General features: G+C 36.5%; 1 protein-coding gene and 1 long non-coding RNA gene across 5 annotated transcripts in view; one reads left to right on the forward strand and one right to left on the reverse strand.

Annotated features, from left to right (window-relative positions):
* Window positions 1–24,493, reverse strand: part of NTNG1 (netrin G1) — a 377,262-nt gene that overhangs the window by 186,605 nt on the left and 166,164 nt on the right. The window lies entirely within an intron of this gene.
* LOC143649939 (uncharacterized) overlaps window positions 12,990–24,493 on the forward strand; it is a 49,340-nt gene continuing 37,836 nt past the window's right edge. Inside the window, exons 1-2 of the long non-coding RNA XR_013159240.1 lie at window positions 12,990–13,252; window positions 14,541–14,658. This is a non-coding gene — a long non-coding RNA (uncharacterized LOC143649939). The remainder of the gene's footprint in view (window positions 13,253–14,540; window positions 14,659–24,493) is intronic.

Genomic DNA, 24,493 nt, shown 5'->3' on the forward strand with positions numbered 1-24,493 from the left:
TAGGCAATGACAACTAAGTTATGACTGACACCTGTCAAACAACAATTGTAGGACATCATTGACTGGAAAATGTGTCCTGCAATGTTAAAATGAAAAGAAAAATGCAACACTAGAATTGATGTGATAGAATATTATCATAAATATGACCCAGAGGATAAGACTCTTTTCTTGATTTCTCTTTCAGTGACTTTATTTATGAGAAGCTTTGGCAAGACAGGTTCTTGGGTGATGTACTTTCTGCTGTGTCTTATGTCTGAGGTTGTCTTCTCATATGAATAATGACTCATGACATTCCCCCCAGGAATACTGGAGTTGTTCCTTTGTCTTGAGGCATATGATAATACAGATGAGATTATGAAGAAAGGTAACTTTAGCTCCTGTTGGAGTGACCTGATCTTTCTGTTCTGAGATTTAAGGAATTCATCTTCTAACTCTGAAGTTTAAGATTTATAGCAGTTTTTGTCATTACTCTGATACCAATATTACCTGGAATAGGATAAACTCTCTCAATTACGGTTTTTTGGCCTTTCTCTCCCCAGAATTCTAAAATGCTTTCGCGTTATAATTTAATGATTAATTTGATCCATTTGTTGGGTCTATAGTTTTAGCTTTATGACTGACCTCTATGCCTCCATATTCTGTATCATTTTTTAAAATCCATGATTTCATTTTCTCAGTGTTTTTGGGTATGGCTGATCTAGTTATCTGCAATGTTGGGTCTGCTCTTTACTACTCTCAAATACGATTTTTATTTCAGTTATTGTCATTTTCATTATGTAGCATGATCTTTTTATCCAGGCCTGCTTCTGCTCAAAAGAGAAAATGTCCTCTTTTATTTCATTAGGAATAAAAAGTAGGTAATTTCTAAAAACATGCCTTCTATTTCATGCAATGGATCAGATTTATTTCTGAACTCTTATAACTTGACTGCCTGTGTTGTGGAATTGCTACTATTGTTTTTCATCCTTGAGATGGATGTGTTGATATTTTCGTCCTTGAAGTTTAGGTTTTGCTTGGATGTCTTGAACAATGGCAATTGTTGTTGTTTTGGGGAGAAATGGATTTATTTGAAAAACGATCCTGCCACCTTAAATCTCAACCCTTGGCTCTCAAATTTCAGAGTACATAAGAATCACCTGGAGAGCTTTTGAGAAAGCAGATTTCAGGGCTCTACTCTTAGTCATCTTGACTTGTACAACTGAAGTAGGGTTCCAGGAATTGCATTTGTTCAATATTTCATACAGAAAATTGCAAACATACACGAAAATAGATGAATGGCCTAGTGAACAATTATGTACCTATTACTCAACTTCAGCAATTGTCAATATTTTTCTCAAATTTTCTTCTATCATCTCTTTATTTTTTCTTTCATGATTATTTTATTGCTAGATTGTTTTATGGGATATTTCAGAAATCTAGTCATTTTACTTATAAATCTAAAAATGCATTCTTATCTTTTGAGAACCCCTTTTACATTTACATAACTGTAATAAGATCACCACACCTAACAAAATGAACAATTATCCCAATATATCCTGTGATGGATAATCATATTCAAATTTCCCCTAGTGATTCAAATATCTTTTTACAGTCAGTTTGTTGAATCAACTTCCAAACAAGACACACATAGCATTTGTTTGTTATATCACTTATGCTGGAGCAGCTATTCTTAAAACTTGTCCTTAGGTCCTGGATGAGATATTGGCATCCGGTCCATTCCAGAAGTGAACTTGTTTGTTCTTAATACAAGTGCCCATTCTTCTCTACCAACACCCATGAATGTGGAGGTAAAGAAGTCAAACAAATTCTAAGGATAGTTGGAGAAGGAAATCTCCGTTCAGATTGGGATCGTAGCACATAGGATACTACTAATGTTTCACGTTATTAAATAAAATAGGAAATTAATAGTGTTAGAGTGACCTGACATATGTCAAGATCTCAGTAAATGCTAGCTGTTGGTATAATTCCACAGGGAGACACAAAGACTGACAATGGGACGCTTGGTCAATGACTAATAACAAAAGGAAGAAGTAATTAGTATTCAGATATGTTCAGTGATTTAATGCACTGTTTCATTGCAGGTGTCCGAAGGCAAGTGCCAGAGATGGAGCTGACTGGACAAGTGGGAGACTGATTATAGGGCACAAAGCAAGGGCAGGCCAGGTGTAGTACAGATGCAGTAAAGGTCTTCACACCTGTCCCTGTGGTATTTTAAGCACAATAGAAACCAAACTTGATTCTCATTAAATTATGCATTTGTTGCTCAATCCCCTTTCTTTGTTTACTTTTTCAAAGGCTGTCTAGGTAGAATTAGGAAGAAAGAATCCCTTATGCTTTGTACTTTCCAGGAGCCGTGCTAGGAAAGAATGATGCAAAAAAAGAAAAGAAAAGAAAATCATATCTTCAAGGAGTTCATGACCCAGTAAGAGAGACAGATAAGTGAACATTTATGAATAATATGATAAAGCTAAAGCAGAGAGGAGTGAATAGGGTGATGGAAACAGAAAGGAGAGGATGCCTAGCTTGTTTGGGGAACAAGTGGTATTTAGGAAGGGTGATCATTTAATGTATTGTCCAATCCCTTAGGAGTGCAAGGTGGCATTATTAACAATTGTATGGGATCATCAGGTGAAAACGAGGACTGTGTTTGATAACCCAAAGTAAGTGTGTATAAGTCAGATGATATCTGAGTGTTGTAGGGAGAGGCTTTATTCTCCAGGCAGGAAAATGAAGACAGAGAATTTTGAGAATAAGAATAGAGAAGAATAAGAGGGCAGAGTTTGCTATGGATCTAAAAAAGAGGTTAGAAATAAAATAGCCCAGAGCTAAGTACATGAGGGCAATGCCGAAAGAAGAATCTCGAGTTTGGCCAGACTATAAAAGAGCTGGTCAGTTAAATCCCACAAGACAGGGTATTTTCTTAAAATGTATTAGGGGCTATGAAACAGTCTTTTATAAAATTCATGTACCCACCAAGCAGTAGTTCTCCCACCCCCACTTCCCCCGTTCCCTGGCAACCTCTAATATAATTTCTGTCTGCAAATTTGCAATTAGTTGATATTTCCTATAAGTGAAATTATAAAATATTTGTTCCGTATGTGTCTAGCTCATTTCGCTGAGTGTAATTTTTCAAGGTTCATGCATGTTGCAGCATGCCATGGAACTTCATTCCTTCTTACCACCAGATAAAATGCCATTGTATGCACGTACTACATTTTGCTTATCCGTTCAACTGCTAAAGGACACTTGGGTTTTTCCACCTTTTAGCCACTGTGAATAATACCACTATGGACAATGGTGTGCAAGTATCTATCTGAGTCCTTGTTTTCAACTATTTCTTTGTACATATACCTAGGAGTGGAGTTGCCCAGGTTATAGGTTAATTCAATATTTAACTTTTTGAGGAACTGCCATGTTGCTTTCCACAGTAGCTGTAACATTTTACATTCCCACAAGTAAAGGGTTTTAAGCAGGAAAACGACAGAGTCAAGTTTAAACAGAAAGATAACAACAATAAATGCATTTTATTCAGGTTACGATCATATACATTTTCAAATTGAATGTCCCTATCAAGCTGATGCTATCTATGCATACTGTTTTCCCTATTTTATGGTCATCTAAAATGAATTAAATAGTTTTCCCAGAGAACTTAAAATTGGTATATCTGTCCAAAATCTGTGCTCCACTCTCCTCTGAGAGCAGCGTGGAGGGTGGTTTGGTGAGGAGTCAGGCTAGCAAGGTAGGAGTCCAGTGAAGTGGCCAGTGAAATCCAGACAGGAATTATGAAAGGGACTAAATATAGAAAGGCAGGCAACCTGTAGCAGAAATCACAAGCATGCCATGAAAAAAGAAATAACAAACCTGTAGGACTTGGTTAGTGCAGTGAGTGGTAGGGGCAGTAAGTAGTTTTGAAGAGTTTAGAGTTTTGGCTTGTGATACCATTCACCAAAATGGGCTATTACTTGGAGAGTTTTGTGAATATTCCGTAAATACTCTTTTAGAACCCTGGGTATAGGATTACTGTGGTGATAGTCAGTAATTAGATCTGTGAATTTGGTGTTCACCAGTATATCAGTAGCTGACTTCCTGGAAGATGATTAAAATGGAAAGTTCAGGAAGCCAAGAGTGGATACTGGGTGATACTACCATTGACAGGATGAATTGAAGCAGAATATAAAGGCAACAGAGATGGATGTGGCAATGAGGAGAGAAGAAACTAAGAAGAGAATGAGAAATTTCAAGAAGTCAAAGTGATCAAAATATTGCAGCAGAATATAGTGAAACAAACATATTAAAAATCCACTCAATCAGGTAACTCATAGGTCACTTTGGAATGTAGATTCAATACTGTTACCTTTATACCTGTTAAATTTAAACTCTCCTTTTTTTGGCATGGGTAGGCACCAGGAATCGAACTTGGGTCTCCAGCATGGCAGGTGAGAATTCTGCCACTGAGCCACCCTTGCCCCTATACTTGGTACATCTGATGCTAGTTAAAACTTCTCTCATCTCTTACATTAGTTAGGTTTATTTGCTTTGTGCCATTCATATATTTTATACTTTATATGCATTCACAATAATGACTACAACTTATAAAGGGCTACCAAACCCTATGTTCTTTATATTCGTTACTGTTCATTCAACAACAGTTCTGCAAAATCCATATTATCATCCCTATTTTCACACATGAAGAAATTGAGGGTTCCTATAACTGTAGTTTAAAGGAGAAAGAACTGACACCAACTCAAAAAGATACTGAGATACCCAGGCCTGACCTCTGCACTTTACGCAGTGAACTCATTTTCCACTTCAGGATTCACCTGCGTGAGCCAAACACCATCAGGTGTCTTTTCAATTATGGCACAGAAAATACATGATGACCAGCAAGGCTTTTGATGTTTTCAATCCATAGAAGAAGCTGTATTATTTAATACTAAGCAAGAGCTTCTTTCTTCATATAAAACAAAGTGAAGACAGATTTATCAACAACAAATGAACAAAAAAGAGTGGACCAAAGGTAAGTGTAATGAAGCTTAAAATAATCATATCTAAAGGGAACCAGAAAAAAAAAATCAAGGTTGGTGAGTTCTAAAGGCAAATCAAAGTGACATGTTTTTTTCCACTGGTCTCCATTTTAAAAAGGCAAGAGCACAGATTATTCTTTCTGCACATCCCAACCAACCCTAACGTAATTACACAACCACTTTCTGACAAAGAGAACTGTAAAATCCATGGGGTTACTTTAATTAAAAGTTATTTTCAATAGCAAACATGAATGAATTTTGCAAAAGGGCAAGCTATGATTAGATGTCTGTGTGTTACAAAGATTTACGTTATTGGGTACATTTATTTTCATACATATCTTAGATGAAAACACCTTTGACTCCCACTGGGTCAGCCCATTTATACGCTAGAATGCCCTGAATTTTTGATGAACTTAGAGATCCATAGTGCATTACATTTTAAGGTAATGTTGCAAAATAAAGGATAAACAAAAAGTACCATCAAAAACATGAGGAAAATGCTGGGGTGTTTCGAATGAATACTAACCGTTTGTGAGCTCTCACTAATCTCTGTAACTGTCCTATTTGAAAACAAAACTACTCCGTCCTCCTAAACATGAATCCCACTAAGCTGATCACTTTTTTAGATCACTTGCTTCATCTGATCTTCACAAATCTCCATATTTAGCAATTGAGGTCTCATCTCCTTTTAAAGTCTGTCCGCTTACTGTCTAGAGAAGATTACTGACTCACCGTTATGACAGGACATATGTTTTGGGTTATTTGTCCACTAGTGTTGGGGGAAGGTGAAATAGAAAGAGGGTAGGAGATAATTTGCTTCCTTCCATTCCCTTTCTCATCTGGCCCAGCCTAGGGTTAGACATTTGGCCATAGGCCCACAAAAGAGAAAACCCTGGAAGTTCCTTGGGGATGCGACCTGGAACTTTGGCCTCATTAATACCAGGCTCTAGCCCAAGATACTCAAGTTTTACTGTGACTGAGCATCACAGACAGAGCTGATTAAAAATTCAAGTGCCTGGACCCTATCTCATTCCAACCAAATTAAAATACCTGGAGGTGGGACATGTGCATCTCTGCTGTCCTCAGACTCCACTATTGATTTGGGTGCAAAGTAGATCTGCAGAGTTGCTGCTCTGGCCACAAGACTGCACTTCCTGGGCCATAACTCCAGCTACTCGATGCGAGGCAGATGGGGTGCTGGCTAAGGGTGGCTCTGCCCTGCCTGCTTAGGCTATTGCTGCTGCCTGCCTGATTTATTCTTTCCTTTCAGAATCCTTTGATTGCTACTTTTCATTTGACAACAAATCAACAATTTAAGAAATCACAAGAGTAGAGAAATCTGAAAAATATACAGAAGAGATATACAGAAGAAAACAAATCACCATTCCAAGATTACTACTCACTCTTAACACTGTGGCAAAAATTTCCCTTCTTAGTCTGATAGTTTCAGCCAATCCTTTTATGGTTTCTTGTATCTCATTGAGTAAAATGATAGTTAATTTTTGAGTGCCATGTGCTCAATAAGTACTTTATAGTCATTACTGCATTTAATCCTCGCAACATTCCTGTAATGAATGCACAATTTTGTCCTTGCTTTATAGATGAAGAAATTGAAGCTTAGAGAAGTCACATATTACTAGATGATGGTAGAACCCTGGTTTGAACCCAGGAATGCAGTGTTCTTTCTCAATTTAACATAGGTATTTCCCATTTAACAAGATATTGAAAATGTTTTATAAATAACATTTTTAATGGCCATATATTTGTCCATTTTAGGATTCTACTGTTTGTTTGCCCAATGCTCACAATCCACTGATGGGTTGTAACTTGCTGATGTAACATTGCAATGAACGTCTCTGTGAATTTAGCATTATCTCCGTTTCCAATTATTTCCTTAGGAGAAACTCCTAGAAAATGAATCAATATGTCAAAGAATATAAATATTTAAAAATGTAACTCTTGATGCACAAGATTATAAAAATGCTTCCCGCTTTTCTCATCTTTTCTGGCCAATATGCTTATGTAGCCATTTCTCATTCTTGCTGATTATAAATAAATGTTATGTGTCCATAATTGTGTATTTATCTTGCTGTACAGTTCTGATTATTTCTTTAAGTTACTTTCCAAAAGGAACTGCTGTTTCAAAGGGCATGTACATTTTAAAGATGTTTAATACTTAACAGATTTCCAAGCTATCTTTCACAAAGGTCTTAATTGCATTCTACCAGAAGGGTCTGCAAATGACACCTTTGTCACTTACACCATTGTCAACACAGAACATTTTGTTTGTATCTGCATTTTTAAAGACTAATGAAGTAAAACAGCTTTTCATATATTCATTGGTCTTTTGCTTGCCTGCTTTCTTTCCTTCCTTCCTTTCTTCATTTCTTATAATCTTCTAAACTTATGTCCTTTGCCATGTGTCTGTGTTATTAATGATTAATTTAAAAGAATCCTTTATATTAAGTTTATTAACTTAGTCATATACCTTGCAAAATGTCCTCAGGTGGTCATTTGCATATTTCCTATGAATGTTTTCAATGTAATAGATTTTAAATTTGTAAATGGTCATATCTACTGGTGCTTTCCTTTATTGCTTCTATCTTTGGTTTTAGGTACAATTTAAAATTTATCCTTATCCCACTAAATATAAATATTCACACATATTTTATTTTGAATTTGTTTATGGGATCATTTTCTCTTTAGTTCATTTGTAACATATTTTGGTGTTATGTATAATGAAAAATTCTACTGTATTTCCATGTAGTTAATGAATGATGTCAGCAATATTTCTTGAATAATTTACTTTCCCCCATGTGAAATGCTACCCTTATATACTTATGAAAAAGACACAGACATCCACATGTGTGCATACACACATACACATATATACTGTGTGAGTGTGTGTATTTCTGTAAATGAATGAAACACTTTAAAATATTTCTGCAAGTATAATCAATATTTTAAACATTTGAATTCATTGATTCATCCATCTGGACTTTCAGTTCTTCAGTGCATATTCATGAGTGTGTTCCACTTGAAAGTATGTAATTGGCTTTTTTCTCAATATAATTATTATTGCATTCACAGGGAAGAGGTCTTAGCATTTAATGAGAAGTTCTACTTTACTGAAACTCTAGAACATGAACGGTTTCTTCTGTTCATTGGACACTTAATCACCTTGAGTACAAAAATGTGTTCTTATTTTAACTTTGGAACTTTTTGGTTTGTCCCTATGAAGAGGATAAGCCACTTGTATGAAAGCACAGTATCTGTCACCTTAGCAAATATGTGCATATGTACAATACCCTTTTGAGGTAAATTGATCTTCTTGTTGAAAAGTTAGGTGTGAATAATTCACACTACTTTTGTAAATGAAGCAGGTTCAAGGAGGCTAAGTGACTCATCCAAGGTCACACAGCTTACCAGTGATTATGTTAGGATTAGGACCCAGGTCTTTTACCTGTCCCTTCAGAGGACTTTCTACTACTTTTTTTCCTACCATTTCATATGACTCTTCTATCTGGGCTGCTGTACTAAAAACTTTCTTATGAAAGCGGGGTGGGGGAACCTCTCAAGCTATTAGTGAGTGCATTATCAACTCGTGGAGAAACTCTCAAAGGATTGTGATTTAACTCTGTTCTATATTTCAATATGTGTACACTTAAGCATTATGTGTCTGATTGACTGAGTTATTGGTAGTATAGGAGAAACACATACACAAACTGAAAAGCAAAATACAGAGCTAACGATCATTGACGTATATTTTTTGTAAAGGATGATTTTAACATATGATGAGGTCAACACTTTTTCAGTGGAAACATGTATTTGGAATTATAATTGTATTTAGTGTGAAAATATTATTGCATATGAAAATATTCATTGCCTTATTCCTAAAATCAATGCATAAAAATAAATTAATGTAAAAATCAATTGAATGTAAAGCCATTCTTTCGGTAAATTACATTATGATATATATGCAAGGGAATCTATCTTTTAATGAGAAATTTGCAGTGAACACTCAACAAAAATTCTCTGACTGCTACTACATGCTAGGCTGTATGCTTTGTATCAGGCATATGAGTGTGACATATTACCCCTTCCTCGTAGAACAATCTATTAGGAAAGAGATGAGAAGTGAGTAGAAATGTGTTCAGTGTAATAAAGAAGAGACGTAGGCTGCAGTTGAGGAAAGAACTATTTTGGAGAAGTGATATTTGAGTTGTGACTGAAAAGATGAGTATGAATAAGCTTGGGGAGGCAGGGGGATGGAGAGGAGGAAAGAACATTCTAAGCGGAGGGAATTTCAAAGGCAGGAGGCATGGAGTTGTATATTTAAGATAGGCCGTGAAACTGTGGAATCATCATGTACTTCTCTGATAAAAGGAGCTAGGGGAAGATGGGGTAAAAAGACGATTTTTAAAAAGACTGGTTGAAACATAAGCCTGTTTGATGACAGATACAAAGAAGTCAAGATGAGAGTGTATACACAGGAGTGTGAGGAGAAGAACAATAGCACAGTTCTGAAGAAGGAAGGAGATGTGAAGCCTAGAGCAGCAGTTGGAGGGGCTGGCTTCCTTCATTATAAAAGAAGGGAAGGAAAAAATAGTGGGCTCAGAGGCACATTAGATCTGATTTATGGGAGGTTGAGAAAGTTAGCGTCTTGATGGTTTGCCTTTTCTCATTGAAAGACATTGCCTGATGAGGGCGAGGAGAAGGAAGAGGAGGTGTGAGGAATAAGATTTTGGGGATAATCATTGGAGACAATGGAGGAGCCAACTGACTAGAAATAAAACTATTCTTTCTTAAAGTAGGCCTCTTATATCTATACTTGTCTTATATACAAGTTATCTTGACCTCTGTTTATGGTATAAGGTTGTCTAAGTAATTAAAGAGAAGGGAAACTAAGAAAAGAAATCATTGAACCCTGATTCAGAAAAAGCCTTCAAAACAATTTATCCCAAAAGATTGAACTATGACCCTTCAAATAAAATAAATGTGTCATGTCTCTTCAAAATATAAACATTTCTTGACTTGTATACACTACTACACTTCTTGAAAAAATATCTTTACATTTGTTTCCTTTCATTCAACCCTTCCTCATTCCTCAGTTCTTTGCAATGGAAACTGAAGTTTCCAGGGATACAAATGACGTAATTGCAATTCCTTTGGCTTCATCAGGTTCCTCTCTACTTCCTATCCCTACTGCCATTGTGAAATGGCTCCATTGATTATCACATCTCTTTGGTTCTCCTCCTGCTCCTCCAGAAATGTTGGTGTTTCTCAGTGTTCCAATTCTGTACTTTTTCTCTTTTCTTCCTATAATCTCATGATAGCCATGTTACCAATTCCTTGGCTTCATTTTTGACTTCAATGAAGTTGTCTCTTGAATATACATTCTCCAATACAATACAAACCAGTATATCTACAACTTCATGTCTTTGGGTCCCTTGGCCCAGACAGATATCCTGCTCTGAAAGTCCCAATAGAAACTCCAACTCCTTATTTATCATGTTACTGAGTTTCTGATGGGTGTCAACATCCTCCTAGCTGCTTAGGAACAAAATTTTTAAATCATCTTTTTCTCCTCCTTTTCCCTCTAGCCCATATCAGTTATCAGACCTCGTTGATCCTATTTTTATTTATCCTTCCATCCTCTAGTTGAGGCTCTTATTAACATTTGCTTGGATAATTGTAGCAACCTTTTAACTGTTCTTCCTTCCTTTAGTCTTCCTTTCCTCTACTGCTGCCCAGTATTGCCAGAGAGCTCTTCCTAAATTACAAGCATGATCATGTTACTCTACTACTTAAAAACTTCCCATGGCTACTCATTACTGAGAACTTTCATTTATCACTTCTTTTTAAATGTCAAGCAGTTTGCAAGGCTTATCTTATATTACCTTATTTTATTTATCTTCATCCTACCCTAAGAGATGATAGTATATCATTTCACACCTAAGAATACTGCAAGTTGTAGAGTCAATTAGCTATAAAGCCAGAACTCAAATGAAGCAATTGGTAATCCAAACCTCTGCTCCTAACCATTACTTTCTTACCTAGAGACTAAAGGTCTAACTCCCTGGCTTCACATTCAAGTCTTCATGACATGCCCCAAATATATTTATCTTTGACTTTTTATCCTACTATACACTTCTCCCAATTTAAATGACTAGAACTGTATTTCTGGCAGGGATGTTAAGCAGCGGAAAATCTTTAAGGTCCTGATGCTCCAAAGAATAGACAGCAGTTAATCAAGGGCCATGAAGCTTAGATATTCTGTGCTCCACCCATTAATGAAGCAGTGATAAACTGGTTACATTTTAGGCCAACATTTTTGATGAATAATATATTATCTCTACCTTTGTTTTCCCCTTTGGAGTGGCAGAGAGAAGATATTTAAAAGATGATAATTATCATAATATTTTACATAAAGTCATACATACATCATACACATTTTGTTAGGCTTTGACTTCCATAGGTAGTGGAACTTATTCTTCCTTTTATAGATGAAATACATCTATTATCTCTGTAGCAACAAGAATTCTGTATTGCCAGAGAGAAGAGGCTTCAAATTGCCTCAGGAAACCAAATCCAGCTGTACAGAGGCATACAACATAGCACAGGATTTAAAATGTCTTAAATGAATGTATAAACATTATATATATATATAGTATCCTTCACATATATATTGTATCCTTCATGTATACATATATGAAGGATGCAATGTTTAGTTTTATTTTAATACCTCAAATCTCTGTTGACCTGAAAAGTACCTTAATAGTTTGCATGAATTTTGGATGATGAGAATTTACACTTTTCTTGGTAAAGTCTTTGGAACTGGAAGAAGTAAAATTATGAATGTCACAATGAATAACATCAATAACGAAGAATTAATATTTATAAGTCCATCTATGCAAAAATCCCAAATACCAAAAGAGAAAAGATAACATATTTACAAAGACACTTGCCTGGTTGAAATATTCACCCTAAGGAAGTGACTTTACAATTAATTTCTCTCTTCTTACTTACCAGCTGTTTATTGCACGATACTATTTGCTTTTCTAAATGTGTAGCTATAACAAATATTCATGCAACACCTCTGCATAATCTGTGGGAAATCAGATATAAATCACAGTAAGACAATCAATGGGAAGCATGTGATTCTGCATGGTTTTCATTAGTGGGTGCTTCTGAGAAGCTTTAGTTTACTAATTTTTCCTGGGATGTTTCCTAATTCATCTGCAGAAGGCTTAGTTGTTACTCAGGTAACTCAATATTGGTGGCACGAGTGAAATGACTTGTTTGCCAGACATGCCATAAAACACAGGGCTGTGGCTGAGAAACCTCAGGTCTTCCTCGTTTAGCAGGTATAAGAAAATTGCCACACCCAATTAGGTAATCCTCCTTGCACCCTTAGCCATGCATATACCATTCAGTATTCCTCTTTCACCCACTGGCACCTGGATAATTAAGGAATTGGGGCTTGGGGGTGGCTGTTAGGGGCATCTAGCTATAGAAGCTAAAGTGTAAATAGCTCTCAGGGCCTAATGTACCTGCTTAAGGGAATTTTCAGTAAGCACCATCACAGATGACAATGTGACTGCTGGTGCCTTAAGGCCTCTTCATAGTCTCTTTGATGTGTTTCCTTCTTTTAGAAGGAAAGGCTGACATTTATCCTTTATGATTAATTCCATTGCTAATTCCACAGAGCAGGGTGGAGCTTCGACACATTTAGACAAGAAAGAGAATAAAAGGAAAAACAACAAAGATGGTTCTTTTCCCTCACAACTGGAGGATCTTTGAGATGTACGGCTGGGATTGGCTGCAATGATGAGCATTATGCATGTGCTATGGATTCCACACTTGTGGATTCCATGCAAAAGTCAGAATTCTAAAATAACCACAGTTTCATGGAAGGTCATAAAGCTCTCACTGTTCTCAACAATTTCTGACCTGCTCCTGTGCTGCTGGTGTATGTGCTGCCATTTTTAATAAGCTTTAGAGCTGGTGGATTAACACTGAATGTCAAGCATCACAATTAGAATTGCTGATCACATGCAGAAACACTTTTAATATATTAAAAATTTGCCTTATTCTTGTCATAACATTCAACACTCATTTCTGTTGTATTTGATCGTCCCTGCACTTTTTAGCTCTGAGTAAGCCTTGTGTGAATATAAGCCCTTGAAAGAGAGAAAGAAATTCAACATGAATCAAACTGGCAAACAGTAAGTGGAACCTCATTTTTTTCACTTTCCTAAAAAGGTGCATTAAGCTCTTTAGCTGTTCATTTTTTTTGAGTGAATCATCGTCAACATGCACTACAAATCTGTGAAATAGTAAATTTGAAAACTGGGCCACAACAGAGTGAAAAACACTTCTTTTGCATGGGTTGGAGTTAGGCTTTTCAAAATTCTCAAATTGCAGAACATAATTTTATAGAAAAAAATGAAATTAATTATCTCTCTACTTCAAATTTTTCTAGGTAGTTATGTAAAAGTATATCTGAATTTAATACAAATAGAGTAGGCATCAAGTAGCCTAAACCCAACATTGGGGTAAAATGAGAAATTCACAAATATCCCACAAAACTTTAAGTATATAAACATATTTTATATATATGTATGACAATCAGTAATATGCAAATTTCAGTGATATGCAAATGACTTACTGAGATGCATTCATGACTATTCTTATGAAATCTTTGCTTAAGGCAGACCCTGTGCAAGCTCCCTGAGGCTGAACATGCCCTACTCTGTATTTCAAGTCAGTGGGCCATTTAAACTATCAATAGCTATCAAATGAGTGTGAATTCTTTCCATTAGGTATTTTTCCTTTCCATTGCAATCCACCCTCTATTAAAAAGGTATACTATATTCATTAAAGAAAATTTGGGATATATAAAACACTGTGAGAAGAAAAAAGCTCCCAGAATCATGACGTGGCAATTGTTATGAATATTTTTTTTTTGGCAGGGGAATCTCTACCTTTCCCTCAAATCTTCTTCTGTGTGTAATTGTTTTAAAACACAGTCACAGTTACCCTATTTTTATCCCACTATTTTCACTTAATATTTTGAAAATAGTTTCCATGTTACTGCAAACTATGGAGGATAAATTTTAATGGTTATGTCATTGTCCATGAAGTGGCGAAATTATTAGATTAATTTTCTTAAGCATAGATTTGCTGAGGATTCATAGATAAAGCAAAAACATAAATAGATGAGGTGTTTCTAACCTCCTCCAGTCTAAATACCGTTATTTTATACACAGAATGAAAGTTTATTTCAGGGCATATGTAAATCACTTAATAGTTTAAATTATAGAAGGGGGGATTCTCAAGTGTACTATTGAAAATCATAGGAATTAGGTTCTATTTCTCCTCCTCTTGACTCTTCAAATGTTCACAAATCTACTTCATAAAATGAGCATTATAATAGTGACTTTCTTTGTCCTTTCCTTGTACATAACCCGTATTTATTTGCTTATTAACTATTTATTGTCTTTTCTATGAAAGATGCTGTGTTAGCTACTATTATGAGTGACATTGATGTATGAAAGAGTGGCACCTGTCCTCAAGAAGCCGACACTAAAAAGAGAGGAAATAGTACACCAATAAGTAAATGAAACTGGGAGTAAGTAAAATGGGAGTTCAAAAGTGGGGAGGCTCATATTTGACTGAAGTAATCAAGTAAGGTTTTCATGGAAAGAGAGTATTTTATTTGAGCATTAGAAGATGCATAAAATTGGATCAGAGAAAAGAGAAAGTCAGAGATAGCAATATGAGTGAATTAGAGGCAACAATTAAAAAAAATGTGTTTTAGTTTCTTAGGCCTCTCAAGCAAATACCATGAAAGGGGTCAGATGAGACAACAGGAATTTATTCAATCATAAGCTGAGGCTAGGAAAAAGTCCAAATCAAGGAATCATCAGGTAATGCTCTTTTCCTAAAGACTGTGGCATTCTGGGGTTGGCTGCCAGGATCATAGGTCCTTATTCTCTTGTCATGAGGCAAAGCACATGGCAGTCTCTCCTGGCCTCTCTGTTCTATTCAATGTTCTGTTGAATATCAGCTTCCTTCTTACATGACTTTCTCTCTAAGTTTCACTCCACTTATAAAGACTCCAGTAACATAATTAAGACCTATTCTGATTGAATTGGGCCACAACTTCTTGACTAAAGTAACCTCATCACAAGTCCTACTTACAATGGGTCTTACCCACAGGAGTGGATTAAATTTAAGAACATGTTTTTTTCTGGAGTACATATAGCTTCAATCCACCACAGTCATGTAACTGGATTATTGAAAGCCTCAAGAGTAGGGGTCAATGCATGAGTTAATGATGTGGTTTAATCATCAAGCTGTGGTTCTTAGACAGCTGTTGATATGCCACTGGAAGCGACTGTAGGTTTATCAGCAGAGATATAAAAGGATTCATGCAGCAAATTAAGAGTGCTAATATGGCAGTAGTATGTGAATTGGATCGAGGAAGGAAAGAATAATGAGGTATCTGGGTAGGACCTACTGAAGGGATTTCAGCTTGGCAAGGCTAATACACTAGAAAAGGCAAAACAACAATAGGTCTGACTTGTTCATTTAAAGGCAATCATTCAATTCAAAGGAATAATGTAGTTTGAAAATTGAAAGTGAAGAAAGTGACAAATGAAAAAGTTATTTGCACTAACACAATTCTTTTATGTTTAGCCACTCCCTATTTCAGGGATTGGGTGGGCAGAGCTTGCAGGTCGAAGTTCAGCAGGGCTGGGGTAGACTCTGTCAAGGGTTATTCCCAGCAGTGCCCTAAGCTGACATAGCAGCCTGGAAAAGAAGAGCAGGGAAATCACAGAAGGGCAAGAACTATGAACATCATAGAAATTCAGACCAAGTGGGACAAGAGTACAGAGTATTCAGTGCTTGTAAGATCTGGGTCGCAGAGATAAGAGGAATGATTATCTTGGGAAAGCAGGTCTGGGTGCTACACTGGGGGTGGAGTTCAAGGGTGTTAAGAGCCCCATTAGGAACTAGGTTCATTCTAGAAATTTGGACTGAATGAGATTGAAGGACAGGGCTATATAACATGACCTTTGGAATGTGGAGCTGGGTGGAACTAAGTGGCTTACTGGCATAAAGCAGGGAGTTAGGATTTGGAGAGCCTTCTCAGGAAAAAATGCTTTGGAAGAGAATCAAGGAATCCTGAGTGCCTATAGAAGGGGGTTGCCCATTGCTTGGCTATGCCATCGTGCGTGTTCAGGAGGCAGCCTGACAATATATTACAGAAATGTCTCATATTTCATGAGAAGGTAGAGAAGGAGAGGTAATTTCCAACTCTGGCAGCAGTTGTGATGGGAAGCAGATGTTGATATATCAACTCACAACCCAATTCACTGGCAAAAATACACACAACTATTTACAGACTCCAGGTCTTTAATTAGGATCAGCTGGCATTTAGTCTCAGGCCGACGGCTCTCAGGATCAGAGCTAGAACAGACAGGCAAGGGTTGGCAACAAGTAGAGGTCTTTTACACTTTGGGCTATTGTCTCATTGGCAACTTAAATGATTGTTTTCTATTGAATAAACCAAATGGTTTTATGGGATTATGCCAAACTGGAAAATAACAAAACTTTCACTCTGAGAAATTAGCAAAGTTTCCTTCATTGCTTTATTGAACAGATAAACAACCAAGCCTTCTATCTGTGAATTACTGTGGTGGGCTCCATTTTTTTTTCCCAAGGAAAACATGTGTTAGAGTCAATTAACATTTATTCGATGTCTTCTCTCTCAGGCACTATTTTAAGTGATTTATATCAGTCTTCTCAAAATATGACCCAAGGACTGGTGTATACACTCTTGCCCACTTGTGATAGGATATGTAAGTTTTGCCAAAATATTGAACAATGCACTGCTTCCTTCATTGGGAAGGTCTCACTTGGGGGAAAAAAATCGCCTAACTACACAGTGTGTGTAGCGTCTTAGTTGACTTGCATTATGATTCATGTTTCTTATCTTACTATGGGCAGGTCAGGAGCAATTCAGTATACATGCAGGGATTACAGACCACATTTTGAGGAATATTTATTTACACATATTACCTCATTTAGCCAAACACAAAAGTCAACCCTAATACCTAATTGAAGAAAATACAGGACACAATGGACATTTAGTTAAGGATGCGTCCATTTCCTTCACAGTCCTGAGCCAACACCATGAAAATCCCACAACTCTCAAAACATTTGTGTAGTGATTCAAGGTCCTCAGTGATCTTGAAAACTCTTGAACATAACCACCCAATCTCACAAAGGATAAACAACGGCTAATTAAAGCATTTCTAAAAGTGAATACTAGTCATATCTTTTTCTAGAAAACATTTCTGTTCAATTATACATTCGAGGTACATTGAAGTGGCTTGCAGTATTAGCTGGCAGACTGAGCAAGAGCATTCATTGTTCTGTTCCACTGAGGACCCTGAAGTAATAGTATAGTATATGTATATAATTGTGTGCAAGTGGAAATAGGAATAGGCCCACACAATGTCAACACGTTCCTGAAAGGAAACAAATGAGCTGACAGATAAAACACAGATGGAAATGCAATAGTCATCCAGTATGTGCTATAAGTAAGTTACTGTTAAGGTGAGAACTTCAGAAACTTGAAAGGCTCAAGGATTTGGCCTCGATGGTTAGATAAGTGTAAAGGTGAGAAGTGGGGCTGAAAATAGAAAAAGTGAAGAACTTATTCAGGTCAAGAATGCTTCCCTCCTCATTCTTCAGAGTGAACGACAACCTGGCATTTGTTCCCAACCACAAATCAGAGGATTCTTTTTGAAATATATTAAATGAATTCTTTAGGGGCAACCTAAATTTCTATTATGAATGTTAATGGCCAAGAGTCAATCCCTCCTTATTTTGGGATTTGTAATCTACAGTCTGACATTTGGCTTTTCATCAACTCACCGTAAAGGGAAGCGTGCCAGTTGGTAATCCCTTCTCAAGAACACAGAGTACCAAATCTGATTTCTCATGCATGGTGGGGGTCTATGGGGCGATCTACTTATATATGGACCAAGAAAACCCATGACAATTTTCCAATCCCTGATTCTTATATAAGTGTGGATAACCAAGGATAACCAGACATTGGAGTTACAGCATGACTGAGAAAAGCCAAGACAACGAAAAAGAAATCTGACCTTGTAGGAAACAGAAATAATTCACATAACAGAGAAGAACTATATAAAAACTCTAATACGCTCTGAGAGAGCTAAGAATATTTTATATCTGTAGTATAAGAACAGAATACTATGAAAAAGAGAGAAGACTAAGATGTAATGAAGAACTTAAATAATTAAGAAAGTACTCAAAATCAAAATAAGGATCAGAAAACAAGCTGATAAAATTTCTGAAAAGATAGAGAAAAAAACATTTCTTCATCCATTTGGGTGGGTCTTGATTAGTTTCTGAAGTCCTATAAAAGAGGGAACATTTTGGAGAATGAAAGGGATTCAGAGAGAGCAGAGCAAAATGACATAGCCACGAGAAGCAGAGTCCACCAGCCAGTGACCTTTGGAGATGAAGAAGTAAAATGCCTCCCAGGGAGCTTCATGAAACAGGAAGCCAGGAGAAGAAGCTAGCAGATGACGCTGTGTTCGCCATGTGCCCTTCCAGATGAGAGAGAAACTCTGACTGTGTTTGCCATGTGTCTCCTCACTTGAGAGAGAAACCCTGAACTTCATCGGCCTTCTTGAACCAAGGTATCTTTCCCTGGATGCCTTAGATTGGACATTTCTATAGATATGCTTTAATTGGGACATTTTCTCAGTCTTAGAACTGTAAACTAGCAACTTATTAAATTCCCCTTTTTAAAAGCCATTCCATTTCTGGTATATTGCATTCCAGCAGCTAACAAACTAGAACAGGGCATTAAAATTCTTACATAGGGAAAATCCAGTGTGCACAGAAATGGGTGGAACAAGAAATTAAGAAACGTATTTTTTTAAATTTTTAAAAATTTTTAAATAAATGTAATTTTTAATGTTTTAATACAAAAATACCAATTAATGCACAAACTCTCAAAACGTATTAAAAGAAATATATAGCTAACAAAATAACTTATTCCAAATGATTCACAAATTATAAAATCTATTACTACTTTCATAGTAGAAACTGTTTCCTTAGTGAAGGCCTCCTAATAAGTTACCTGCTCCATATCTTCTTTCTATTGTCTCTCAAATGAACTTTCTAAGCCATATAGTCATGTTAGCTGGCTGCCTAAAGACTGGATGTTTTCCCCATTGTGTTTGCATCAAGTTAGAACTCTTTTCTGGGCATTCCAGGAACTCCACAGTGTGGCCCTGCTTTCTCTGACTTCTTTCTCTAGGACTACCTAAGGATCCTTAAATGCTCTCTGTAGTAGAGTAACCTACAACTAATACTTACAGTGAATAAAAATAATTTCTAACATATTGTATTTGCTGCATGCCAGCCACTGTATAAAGTGTTTCACATGCACACTCTTGTTTAATCTTCCCCCAAACTCTAAGAGGCACATGTGTGATCTCCATTTTACAGGTGAAGAAAAACTGAGTGCTGGAGAAGAGCAGTGGCTTGTTAGAAGTTACTACTGTGTATATGTGATTTCAAGGTTCGTGCATCTAAATTACTCTGTCATGCTGCTATTTATTTGCATGCTTTAAAGCTGCTGCAGACTTTGTTCTCTGGCAAAAAAGAAGGAGGAGCAGGAAAACAAGAAGGAGAAGAGGGAGGTAGGAGAGGCGGAGAAGGAGGAGGAGAAGGAGGAGAGGAGTAATGAGAACTGTATCTCCTAAAATGCACACCATCCTGGGTGGTAGATCTTGCGTAGTATTCCTTCCTCTCCCTTCTTTCCCTTCAAACAGGATTTTTACCTCTTCTATGTTCTTACAAAATATATATCTTTTAAGATTTATAAAGATAACACAGCAGATTTAAATTAATACAATAACCATCAAACAATAGAGAAAGAGGGGATTTATGGAAATAATGCCATATTATCATTAGATCCTCATACTTCATAGTATGGAATCAGTAGATAATTGTCTAAAATTTCTAATGAAGAAAAAGAGGTAAATTCATATTAATTATGGAAGTAAACAAAAATGATCAAAAAGGTTATCTCTGGGTAACGAAATTGAGTGAATAAAAGACCCTCACTCTTGTAGTTTCCTTAGTATTTACTATGACTCTAACAAAGGCAATTAAACAACCACAAAATAAAAGCATTTGTTGAGGACCTGCCTCATGCATGGAAATACTAAAGGAATAAAAGACTAATCTCACTGACTATTTTCCTATTTAATACATTAAACAAGACATGAAACAACTTAAGGAGAAAGCAACATGTGACAAGTGTACAGTAGAGTGTAAAATTTACTTGCATAGGTGCTAAAGGAACACAAATGCCTAACGGCAGTAATTCATTTTATTTTTGTAGTTTCTAAGAGAAAATTGGGAGAGATATTCTTTAGGAAAGATTTCTTGGAAGAAAGTAGTCTTTTTTAGCTTAAAGTATCCTCAAGGAAGTAATGAATTCATATGTGTGGGAAGGATATGGAAAGGTCTTTTTTTCAGCAAGATAAAACACATGCGAAAATACCTTGAGATAAGAAAACTAATGAACATGTAGACAAGTGCAGGGAATGGTTAAGTAGAGTGAATAGTGAGCAGAGGAACCATATTGTGTAGTTTTAAAGCACTACCTTCTAGAATTATACCATATATTATCTTGAGTCATTTCTTTCTGGCATGAAAAAAATGTTATATGGAATAACGGTTGGGTTTTATTTATTTATTAGACTTAAGGTTGCTTCTAGGACAGGCTGGTTTATTTATAAGAATGCAAATTTTAAAAGCCTTCTAGAATTATAAAAAGACTTGTCATTTAAAACGCTTATAAATTAGATATGTTCTATTCTATATAGCAAACTTTTACATGTACTTTCTCAAAAAATATGTGGCATCAACATTTTGTTAAATGTGATTCTTTTAAAAGAGCCATTTGAATTTCGCCTCCAAGACCCAGAAAACTATGACCTTAGTCAAATGTCTGCTCATTAGAAACTGGATGTAAAAAGGCTCTTGATTAGGGTGCACGGGTGGTTCAGTGGTAGAACTCTCGCCTTCCATGCAGGAGACCTGGGTTCAATTGCCGGATCATGCACCCCCCTACCAAAAAAAAAAAAAGACTCTTGACTTTCCTATGAAACATATTTGTGGTCAATATTTCCTGTATTTTAAGTTTGTTCAGTTGAATAATTTTTCTCTAAAAAGTTAGAATTAGTTGAGCACAAAAGCTTACTCAGGACTCTAAGTAACCTCAAATGGATTTAAGATTCCCAGTGCATTTTCTATTGTTCCATTATTTAAAAGCGTGTTTCATGTATTTAAAATATCCTTAGGTGTGGCTCTGTAGGGCTGATAAAGAACTGTCCCTAACAGCCTCAAGGATTTCCAGTCATTTGTGACACACCCTGAAGTGTGACTGACCAAGTGTCCCAGCTGCTGGGCTCTGAAACCCATCACTGGGTTTGCCGAGGAGTCTGTACTTAGCATGAGTTGCTCCCAGCTGACAACTGACTTCATCAGGGATACTAGGCATCTAGTTCCTGGGAGACGCAGGCTCCTCTGATGAGTGACTTCTGGGTCAAAAATTCCCCAGTAGCTTGGTTGGAATTTTCTTAAAACTGTACTACATTCTAAGATGTTTCCTATGCAACCTTTCTTCACTGATTCCACCACAGAGTTTAGACTTTTCTGGTTATCAAACCGCTCTTCCAGCCTCCCCTGCCTCCTCTCTAGTTTCTCTCATGGGAGCTTTTCCCAACAAATCTCTTGTGTGTCTATCCTAGGACGGTATTTGCTTCCTGGTAAACATGAACTAATATACCATTAAAATCACATCTTAAGAATGACTAATTTTCTTCAGAAAGAAAGATAGTTGTTAAAGATCAAGATGGTATAATCTAGGAATGCCTAGAGTGTATAATAATAGTGAAATGTACAATGTATAAATTTTAAAAATGTTTTTGCATGAGGAAGAACAAAGGATTGTCATTATTGCAGAGTGCTGAAAATAGATGATAACTAATACTTCAAAATGTCACATTATGTGTAAGACTAAAGCAAAAAATGTTTATTTGTTACAAAATTTAGATTTTGACTAGAGCATTTCCTAATATAACTCATGTAGATAGTTTGATTGAATGTCATAAGTACTTGGAATCTCAGGTAGCACATGAGATTTTGTTGGTTTGTCCAGAGTGATCCCCCAATGAATCCTAGAATGATTTGATCAGTGACTGGAAAAGTATTTGCAACCCCCCTTCGGGGAATGGTGAGAGTGGGGAGAAATTCAACTTCCCCAAGTTGAATTCTTGATATTCTCACAGGCAGTGTGGACAACCAAAGCTATAGGCTGAGTCCCCAGTCTTGGGGTTTGTTCACATGAAACTTAACCCCACAAAGGATAGGTCAAATCTACTTAAAATTTAGGCCTAAGAGTCACCCCCAAGAGAGCCTCTTTTGTTGCTCAGATGTGGCCTCTCTCTCCAGCCAATATGATGAGCAGTCTCACCACCCTTCCCCTCTCTGCATGGGACATGACTCCCAGGGGTGTGGACCTTCCTGGCAACATGGGACAAAGATCCTGGAATGAGATGAGACTCAGCATCAAAGGACTGAGAAAAACCCTAGAATGAGCTGAGAATTAACATCAAGAGACTGAGAGAACCTTCTCGACCAAAAGGGGGAAGAGTAAAATGAGGCAAAGTGTCAATGGCTGAGAGATTCCAAACAGAGTCGAGAGGTTATCCTGGAGGTCATTCTTATGCATTAAGTAGATATCACCTTGTTGTTCAAGATGTAGTGGAGAGGCTGGAGGGAATTGCCTGAAAATGTAGTGCTGTGTTCCAGTAGCCATGTTTCTTGATGATGATTGAACAATGATATAGCTTTCACAATGAGACTCTGTGAATGTGAAAACCTTGTGTCTGATGCTCCTTTTAGCTACTCTATCAACAGAAGAGTAGAACATATGGAATAAAAATAAATAATAGGGGCAACAAATGTTAAAATAAATTTAGTTTGAAATAGTGGTAAAGGAAAGCGAGGGCTAAGGGGTATGGTACGTATAGTTTTTTTTTCTCTATTATCATTTTATTTCTTTTTCCGTTGTCTTATTTCTTTTTCTAAATTGATGCAAATGTACTAAGAAATGATGAATATGCAACTATGTGATGATATTAAGAATTACTGATCATATATGTAGAATGGAATGATTTCTAAATGTTTTGTTTGTTAAATTTTTTTTAATTAATAAAAAAAAGAATGACTAATTTTCTAATTTTCTCATCTCTTCAAAGGACAGAAAAGTAAATTTAACTGACCTTTGGAAGATTAATGTTTAATAACATTATTGTATACATTAATTTATTCAACCAACAATTACTGATTCTTTACTATGGGTCACAACACCAAGTGCATGGGGGGCAGAGGTGAATACCACCTAATCTTGGCTGTCCCTACAGTTTCACTGACTGGCAAGGACACACAACAGTCTCTGAATAAACTCTAGTGGAAGTAGATTCTGAGTGTTGTTGGAACTGATTTGAACAAGCAATTGATTCTTCTACAAGATAAGGATTGAGGGTGGAGGTTCCATGATCTGAGTTTTGAACTATGAGTAGGCATTTGTCATGTGGAAAAGGAAAGCAGATACCTTTTTAATCAGAACAGAACAGCATGAGCCAAAGCAGGGAGGTGAGCAGGTATGTGGGATGTACAAGAAGTGGTGAATAGGTGGGCATGGTCAGAACTTAAATTTGGGGGAAGACAATGGAACTGAGGAAGAAAAATTGTTGCCATAGTGAGACAGTAATTGACTGCAATGCTGAAGTCTAGTAAATAAATGTACATATATATTGTTTACTTCTTCATACTAGGAAGGATGAAATCAATAAGTACTAATAGAGTCTTCTTAGAATGGAATCAGACTTAGAGCAGAAGCTGTGAGCGACACAAAGGAAAAGGTCTTATCCAGACTCTCAGTGTTTATTGAGACTTGGTGGGAAGTATGAGATATATATGTTCAAAAGAACTGGAGAATAAAACAAATCTATTAATATTTGTTTATTTCCTTTTTTGTCCAGAAAATATTCCAGGTGGCTAACATGGTTTTATTTGGCACCTTCTATATTACAAAATCTGTACTAAGTGCTGGGTGGTTAAAAGGAAAATATGAAGGAGAACCCTCTCCTAGCTGTCATTGGATCTTATAATTTGTGAGTAGAATGATAGCAGGGAAACACAAAGCATGTGGTAAGAACTATGACCCTGGAAACTTCTGGGTCTTCAGGAAACATGGAAGAACATCTAATCGAGGGGTGGGATGGGTAAGGGAGGGTGGTCAGGAGCTTCCCAGAGGAAATGACAGGCTGAGACTC

This window comes from Tamandua tetradactyla, chromosome 11 (assembly GCF_023851605.1).
Source record: "Tamandua tetradactyla isolate mTamTet1 chromosome 11, mTamTet1.pri, whole genome shotgun sequence".
Lineage (NCBI taxonomy): Eukaryota > Metazoa > Chordata > Mammalia > Pilosa > Myrmecophagidae > Tamandua > Tamandua tetradactyla.